At 43.9% G+C, this 9,415-nt stretch overlaps 1 long non-coding RNA gene across 1 annotated transcript; it reads left to right on the forward strand.

Annotated features, from left to right (window-relative positions):
* Positions 1-6,480: 6,480 nt before the first annotated feature.
* On the forward strand, positions 6,481-7,389 carry LOC134287447 (uncharacterized). The gene is made up of 2 exons (XR_009997311.1): positions 6,481-6,774; positions 6,996-7,389. It is a non-coding gene; the product is annotated as an uncharacterized LOC134287447 (long non-coding RNA).
* Positions 7,390-9,415: the final 2,026 nt, after the last annotated feature.

Below are 9,415 nucleotides of genomic sequence, written 5' to 3' on the forward strand. Positions count from 1 at the left end.
ACAACGAACACACACAACGCAGTTCCCCGCGATAGTTCGTCTTGTTGAAGCACATGCGAGATGTATTGTTCGCAAACAATCACCGCACTGGCACATCTCTTGTTCGGTATCTATTGACCGACCGCAAACGCATGTGTATCTGGCCGCCATTGCGAACTGCTGCTACCGCGTGGTGATGATTGAAACGGCCGAAATGGATAATTATCTCCTTCGCAGATAGCAATCTAAAAGATTTGTTGGCCAGGAACCGTTGTTCGGACGATCCAAAGAGCAAAACTCGTTTTTGTTTTATTATTAAGCTTGCTTTTAGCTGCAATTATATTTAATCATTTAGTTTAGTTTAGTAGTTATGTACAAATTTAAGTAATATCTTACATTGCTAGTCCCTTTTGCTGTCCTGTCCTGTCCAACAATTAATTTAAAAAATCCGTTGTGTTCACTGTACTGTGTAGCGTGTGTTTCGTGTGCCTTCAGTTTAACTACTGATCGGCTACGAGGTCGTCGTTCTTTCTAGTCGTCGTTTCTCTCCCATCACATGTCAGCTCGCTCTCCTGGGGGAGAAATCGGGGTGATACGGCACCATCCTGAACACGTACCGTTGACTGAACTGGGACTGTTGGCGTCCGAAAACGGATTTGAGTTTCTTCACTACTTCTTTGAAGGTGAAGTCCCGTGGGTGTCGTGGCAGGAGATAGCTCAAAAGCTTTTCATGAATCGGAACGCTGAGACTTCGCAGAAGCAGGCGAATTTTTGCTGCGTCATCCAGTTCTCTCCCGTCAGCGCTGAACAAATCTTCATATTTTAAGAAGCATCTTGTGAATGTCATTCCGGCGGCTGGATCATGATGAACGGAACGGAACAGGTACACAGCGGAATGTCCTACGACGGGAGACAACCAACTAGGGACTTGCGCAATCGCAGATCAGACAAGCGGAGACTCGTCAATAAACACTTTTATTGGTACACGGTTCGATGTGAGATGACAACAATGAACGACACACGACTACTATTGTTGTATATTGTTTATCTTTCTCGTGCCGTTCGCTCGACTGCTAGTGCTTACCCGAATGTGCATTGGCGGCGGGCGGGTGAAAATATTGCCAACAGATATTGACGGAGGTTTGTACGTAGAAAACCCCGTCAAGTTGGAGAGCTCAACAACGACGCGATGTGAACTCTACAGCAGTGATTCCCAATCTGGGACACCAACAACAGTTATACTGTGGAAGTGCTCAAAAGGACGCATATTTGAAGGCATACAGGCTAACAGACCATACTCACCGATACAAAATGTAACATGGAACATCGTCTTCAACTAGTGGTTTGACTAGTGTATCATAGTCTTTCTCCCAATCTTTCTTCACCGCCTTATTATCGACTAGGGCGAGTTCCTCTGAAATAGAAAGAATTAAAATATTACAATGGATATAAAGTATACGAATACAACATCAAATAAAACAAATGGTCGGCGTTAAGTCAGAGTGGACTACGTGATTTTTTGGGCAGGTAAAGATAAGCGAAGGAATCCAAAAACTTTGAATTTTTCACTGATGTTTTTATACAGATGTCCCGTTACATTAAAGAACTATAGTTTTTCAAAAACTAAAGCGTTTAACTTGATATCCCAAGTGCTTGCAGGACATTTTCAGATGGTCCGGTCTGACTTAACGCTGACCAAATATAGGGATATATCAAAATGCATATATTAGGGGTACTCACTAAACATATTAAATTGCTGCGTAAGCCATGATTTTCTGCTTATTTGAAATGTTTCATGATTTTGCGAATGAAATTATCGAAGATTGCCTTGGTGATCGCGACGTTTAATCAGTTTAATCAGTTTACGCTGTTAAGTGAATCCCCCTAATTCCTGACTACTTTCTAAGGGATTAAATTTCATACATAGCCCTACAGTTCCGAACAGAACGTATTCAAGTTACACGTGTAGCCAAAGCATATGTGAGCGAAGCATGCTTTGATCTACTGATGCGAGTCAATTACAACTTCCGTTAGCTGCACTTTCCCCTTCGACTAGGAAAAAAGCATAGCATGCTAAGTGAAATCGACAAGCATCTCCCGCAAGCTTCGACGCCCACCATATACAACACGAACGTGCCTCAAGTGGCTGGCCCGCGCCGCCACTCATCTGTACCTAGGACTTACCATTCTCGATGGAAACCTTGAGCACTCGAGTTTTTCCGTCCTTGCATTTTCCGAAGAACTTGAGCAGCTCCGCGTTGGCTAGAAAAAAAATCAGAAACAAAACAAAGAATCCATCATCAACTTATGCAATACGTATTTCAGAATGGATTGATGGGACAATGGAACGGCAACGGTTGGCCATCGCAACCATCTCGCTCGATGTTGTTTCTATAGATAAGTCACGGAAACCGCGACCGATCGACCGACCGACAGGTTGTTGCCGTCAGCCGGGCCCATTCATCAACCTGCCCTTCTGTCTGACTACCGCAAGTACGCACGCACACATTCGTCGTCGGTGGGTGGGGTAACGGTGGCTGGGTGGGTGGGGCAATATTTTGGGTGTTGTGAGCCAGTTGGTTGCGACAAAGAGAGAACGGGAAACGGGAGATAGCATGCGGTGGGTGGGGGAAAGCCGACACGATACCGAAACCGATGGGAGGGGAGGGAGACCAATCAGCAGACGAGAAAATAGAAAAATGATTCACTGCTCACCCTTGATTCCGGTTTGATGGGACATCTTCTGGCTGGATTTTGTCGAGTGACGGTGATGAAATTCGATGAAAGCACCAAGCACTAGTTCCGATGCACACTAATTGAGCAGGCAAGAAGCGAAAAACTGTATTTGCAGGATGATTGGGATGGATTTTCCTTTATCTACGTCCGACGGCAACCGAGACAACTTTCGGAATAAAATTTATGCTGTCTGATGAATGATGATGATGACGATGAACGGATGATCGTGGGCAGTGATGCCAGAAAATGAAAACAATCGTGTGCACGCTAAAAAAAGATAATAGTGACGTACATCTTACAGACCAAAAAAATGAAGAGAAATCGATCAAGTCAGTTAGGCCCTTATGAAAAACCATTGTCGATTTAGAATTTAATACTAAATTGACAATGATTTTTCATAAGGGCCTAACTGACTTGATCGATTTCTCTTCGTCGACTCTCTCTTTCGCTAATAACTTGATCAAAACAAACAAAATAATTCTAGATTGAGTTTAAATAAGGGCGAAAGTAACATGAGAGACTTCTCTTCATCGACTCTCTCTTCTGCAAATTAAAGTGACAAGATGCAAATTCAATTGAACTTTTTTACATTTAGACGCTAGATTGCATCGCAACCTAGCGATTTATGACCAAATAAGTGCAACCATACTTGCATCTCTAGATTGAGTTTAAATAAGGGCGAAAGTAACATGAGAGACTTCTCTTCATCGACTCTCTCTTCTGTAAATTAAATTGGCAAGATGCAAATTCAATCGAACTTTTTTACACTTAGACGCTAGATTGCATCGCAACCTAGCGATTTATGACCAAAAAGTGCAACCATACACTCAGCGGAAAAAACTAACGAAATTCATCAAAATACCTTATGAATTTTTGCCATAACTCATTCTTATCAATGCCATAAAAATACCTTATGAAAACTAGTCAGTGTGTGGATTTTTATCGCGAACCACTGAATGGTCCATGCTCAGCAAGTGATACATTCGCGAATGTAACATTTCATGAACCAACATGCTCGGGAACGCTCCCCGAAATGCTGTTCATTCTCTTGCCCGGTTCGATACGAGAGCGTAATCAAGAGAGAAGATGCTCGATAACGCTAATGAAAGCGATGCATTCGGTAAGAATATGTTATTGCCATAATTCTTTTTTTATTGTGACTACACAACCTGCAACGTCATGAATACAGTTAAATTAAATAGTATTTCACGTTTTTAAAGCGAAAACGCTTTAAATACTGATGAAAATAACGATTATTCACAGTTGCCCCAAGCCAACGATGAGCGATCATCGGTAAGTGTTGTTGGCGAACAAGCAAGGCAGTGGGAATGGTTTTCACTAAGGCAATAACTAAACGCGGTTTTACTATAAACGAAAAGAAAAAGATGCTTTATTATGCTACTCGATACACGGTTGAAACTGGAATGATTCACACTCTGCTGGCACCGTCGGTGGAGAGCCCGACTTGCATGTGTTGGTGTGTAGCGGCAAGCGAAAGGGTGTTGCCAGATGATGTGGCGTGTTTCGCTCTCGCCCGCTGCTCAGGGTTGAACTCGGTGGGAGTCGGTGATTGCTATATCCCGACACTCCTCCTCAATCTCCGACTCACAGTCAGAAAAATCCTTCACGAATCTGTTACGCTTGAATGCTGACGTATGCTTCTTCTGCTTGACGGGTTCTGGTTTCATCCTTGTTAACTCCTTCTTGGGTTTGGCTTGTAGATCTGGATCCTCGGTGGTCCTTCTAGCTTTCAGCTCCTCCTTAGTGCTGCACAACATGGTAGACTCTTCTGCGGCGCACATTGCAATACCAACCACGTAGTCCGATAGCTTGGTAGGCATCGCGCCTCGCGTCTTCCGGAATGGCAACTGCTTCCTTGATTGTTCGTTCACTTTCTCCTCCTGAACTGCTGCATCGTCAAATCCATTGAAATCTCCGCTCGCATGAGCATCTGAATACTCATCATCCGACTTCTCGTCCGCCGTTCCTTGCTTCCGCTGAGACTCACGATTTGGAACAGTGTGCTGACGAATAGGGGTGATTTCTATCTGCGACGAACACGGAGACAAATTTCGTTCGTTTGAAACAAAAATATTCATGTTTATTCGGTAAATTGATAAAATGTTTAAAACTAAAATTTTAATTTTTAAAACTAACTCAATTACACATTTATTGCGACGATACCCATTGAGGAGCCCCCCGTTCCGCGCTCGAGATCATAAACAAAACTCACAAATTCCAGCTGCAACATCAAACAAAATTTCCTCCTGCAAAAAAAGGCAAGGTTCACCGAAAGTCTTCACGAAATCCCGTTCTTGTCGGGAGCGTATGTTATCTAATAGATATATACATGATGTTGGCATTGGAAGTACAACACCAGAGGTGGATTTTTCCAGCGAAGGAAATGACTTTATAAGTTCAATGGGAAACCAAATATTTCCGTAGGGCCAACCTGCACAAAAAAAAACAAAAATATTTACATTTATTTCTAACATAATCTGTCAGAAGTTGCATTTTTGTTTCAAACATGGATTTCATTAGCTTCAAATGTGACGTTCGATTTGCTCCAAACAGTTTTATTTTTGTGGCCAGAACAAATTGACAATTTATTTGAATTTGCCTCAAATATTTTTGATTTTAAAATAGATTTTTCTGCGTGAACCATTCTTCCATTCGATGAACGCTGCGTCTCTACTGATAGTGATCGTATCCGTGGCGCGATCCAGGAACCGATACCCCTTCCGGTCCTCAGCGTATCCCACGAAAGTCAGCTTCCTTGATCTGGGATCCAGCTTGCGCCGCTTAGCGTCTGGTATGCGGACGTACGCGTCGCTACCAAACACACGGAGTCGATCCAACTCCGGCTTCCTACCATAGAACCGTTCGTATGGAGTACCTTCGATCACACGGGACGGCAGCCTATTCTGCAGAAATGCTGCTGTGCATATGGCTTCGCCCCAGTACTTTTTCTCCATCCCCGCATCTAGGAGCATACACGAGGCCATCTCCTGGAGTGACCTGTTTTTACGCTCGGCTACCCCATTGGACTGGGGTGAATACGCGGTGGTAAATTCAGCAACAATGCCCTCCTTGGCATAGAAATTAGAGAGATCTTTATTTACGTACTCACCGCCTCCATCAGCTCTGATGACCTTTGGCTTCCGACCAAAGTAGTTCTGGCAGAAGTAGACGAAATCCTTCACTTTCTCCTTGGCCTCCGACTTCTCTTTCAGCAAGTAGATGACCGCAAACCGACTGTAGTCGTCGATCAGGCTCAGTAAGTAACGATTTCCACTCGGTGTGACGTTGCTGAAAGGCCCACACAAATCAGTGTGGATGAGGTCCAAAATCTTCTTCGCTTTTCTGTCCACTACACTCGGGAACGGCTTCCGGACCAATTTTCCCTCGAGACATGTTTCGCACACCTCGTCTCTTCCACAGTCCGTTACACGAATACCACCTCCGAGTTTTTCGTTAATCACTTTGTTCACTGCATCCGCATCCCGGTGACCGAAGCGCCGGTGCCACAGATGTCGGCACATCTGCGTATGACAGTCACTGACCGACTGCATCGCCTGCTCCGCCGTTTTCAGTTTATACAGCGCACCACTACGATCACCTACGGCAACAATGCAACCCGTACTGTTCACAATATTGCAACCCGCTTCCGTAAAATGCACTACGAAGCTTTTACTCGCCATTTTTCCAACCGAAAGCAAATTACCGTCCAGTCCCGGAACGAAAAGCACTTCGGTGATCCGGATTTCCACCGGTTTCCCTTCACTATCAACACCGCGAATCAGTCCTTCACCACAGCCAGCCGTTTTCGTTTTCTTGCCATTAGCGAGCACCACGTCCGCTCCGGCGCGCTCCACCAGCGAGGTGAAAAAGCTCTTATCACTACTCATGTGGCATGAAGCTCCGCTATCTAGAATCCACTCGTTTTTCACAGCTTGCCCCGCGACAAAACACAACGGTTCACTCGACTTTTGCACCTGCTTCGCTTTTTGCGGCGGCTGTTTGCCGGCCGAGTCCGAATCACTACTGTCACCCTGTTGCGTTGCCAAAAACTTGCGACAAAATTTCTTTACATGTCCCGGTTTCTTACAGTAGAAACACACTCTGTCTTTGTCACGCTTTGTGTTCATCTTCATCGCTTTTTCTTGCCCCACTCCGTCGACCGAACGATCCACGCGACGCTGGTACGCATCCAGCAATTTCGACTTTACGAAATCAAGCGTAATGTCCGCGTCGGCGCGGCTTTCCAAGGCCACCACAAGGTTGTCAAAACTGTCAGGCAAACTTCGCAAAATCATCGCCACTTTGAGAGTATCATCAAGCTTCTGCCCTACATTATCGAGGCGCTCAAACAGCTCGTCCAGCACGACAAGGTGTTTTTCCATATCACCACCCTCGATTAAATTGATCGAACACAACCTTTTCAAAAGGGACACTCGCGACGTCATATTCGGTTTCTCGTGATATGTCTTCAATGATTCCCACACTTCTTTCGCACTTTCCTTCTTCTTGATGATGCTGAACTGAGAGTCCTCCAAACAGAGCCCAATCGTCGCGATGGCTCGTTGGTCATCACGTTTCCAGTCATCATCGTCCGCGTCTTCCGGCTTCCCATCACTGATTACACTCCACAGTTCTTCACGAATCAGCAACATGCGCATTCGAAAACTCCACGACTGCCAATTTTCATTATTCAGCCGCGCGAACGAGAGTTTTGACAAGTCCGCCATTTTGTTGCCTTTCTTTGCACTGCACCAAAGTCACCAGCCACCAACCGGAACGCGAAACCGCACCGAAAAAATCTTCCGACGAAAACACTACCGTTTTGGAAAATGAGCGACCGATTTTCCAATCATCCACTGGGCACCATAACCTGTTGGCGAACAAGCAAGGCAGTGGGAATGGTTTTCACTAAGGGAATAACTAAACGCGGTTTTACTATAAACGAAAAGAAAAAGATGCTTTATTATGCTACTCGATACACGGTTGAAACTGGAATGATTCACACTCTGCTGGCACCGTCGGTGGAGAGCCCGATTTGCATGTGTTGGTGTGTAGCGGCAAGCGAAAGGGTGTTGCCAGATGATGTGGCGTGTTTCGCTCTCGCCCGCTGCTCAGGGTTGAACTCGGTGGGAGTCGGTGATTGCTATATCCCGACAAGTGTTACACTTAGCGATGCCCGCTCGTCGCCGCAGCTTGTTTATATCGGAGTATCCTCTTTGTGTTCCTTCGTGAACCATACGACTCGACGAGAGAACATACACCGCTTGGTAATAGGAAGCAATCAGTGAAGTACTAGATTGAAAGTAGTGAGCTGGATTTTTGTATGGTGAGATGATCAGTTCTCCGTTTTTGCAATGAAAAGGTGCAAACAACGTGGGTTATATGATTCCTTGCCTAATTTGATGCTGTTTGAGCAAAAGTTTAGGTAACTGTGTTGTTGAAGTTGCAAGAAATAAATAATACAACAACACAGTTACCCAAACTTTTGCTCAATCAGCATCAAATTAGGCAAGAAATCATATAACCCAAGCTGTTTGCAACATTTCATTGCAGAAACGAAGAACTGATCATCTCACCATACAAAAATCCAGCTCACTACTTTCAATCTAGTACTTCACTGATTGCTTCCTATTGAAACAGAACCAACAGAAGGGAAGAAAAACTGCCGAGTGGTTCACTGATCACTTTTTCGTCCAAACACTGAAACTAGTTTTCATAAGTTATCCTTATGACATGACATAAAAAAATCTTATGAAAATGAATTTTCATAAGGTTTTCCTCATGGCATTTATAAAGTTCAATTATGGCAAAAATCTTATGAACTTTCTATGGTTTTTTAGTTGCGTGTACTTGCATCTTGTCACTTTAATTTGAAGAAGAGAGAGTCGATGAAGAGAACTCGTTCACACTGAACTACAAATCAACCCAAATTTAAGTTGTTTTGACGCAATCCCGGTCTTCCGTGGAATAACTCAAATTTGCGTTAAACAGCGAAAGTGGTGAGTGAGTAGTTCTCGTTTGAGAGCGGCAAAAAAATTAACCCAGTGGTAAGTTATTTTCACCCAACGGAGGCCTCAAATGACGCAAATTTGGGTTAATTCAAGAAAACCCAAATTTGGCTTCTTCCACGGAAGAGCAGCGGATGCGTCGGTGCTTCTCTCTTTGTTTTCGACAACATTGCGGTGGGGCGAGGGAGAAAACAACCCAACTTTGAGTTAAAACTTTAAGCAGTTTAGCCAAATTTGAGTTTTTAAAACTTATTCTTTGGGTTATAATATTTTTCCGTGCATGTTACTTTCGCCCTTATTTAAAGTCAATCTAGAAGTATCCGAGAATTGCCTTTTGTGTAAATTTTATTTAGCGTGTTACACTGATCTGACAGCTCTGACAGTAAGGGACTAAACATAAATTACGTAAAGTGAGTACCAAGGATTGTTCAATCTGCGAACTTGACTGCGGAAAAAAATTGCGACCATGACGCCGCTGGTTCCAAGCTCCTGTCCAAATCGTTTCAATCGGGTGCCCTGATGGTCCCTCCCTTTTCCAATATATGATGAGATATGTATATGTAATGTATGTCAGTGTGTGTTGTGTATGTTTTGTTATACATTTGTTTGAAAAACAATCATAATCATGATTTTGCATTTATAAACAAAACATTTACCCATTCGTTAGAAAG

Source organism: Aedes albopictus, chromosome 1, assembly GCF_035046485.1.
Source record: "Aedes albopictus strain Foshan chromosome 1, AalbF5, whole genome shotgun sequence".
NCBI lineage: Eukaryota > Metazoa > Arthropoda > Insecta > Diptera > Culicidae > Aedes > Aedes albopictus.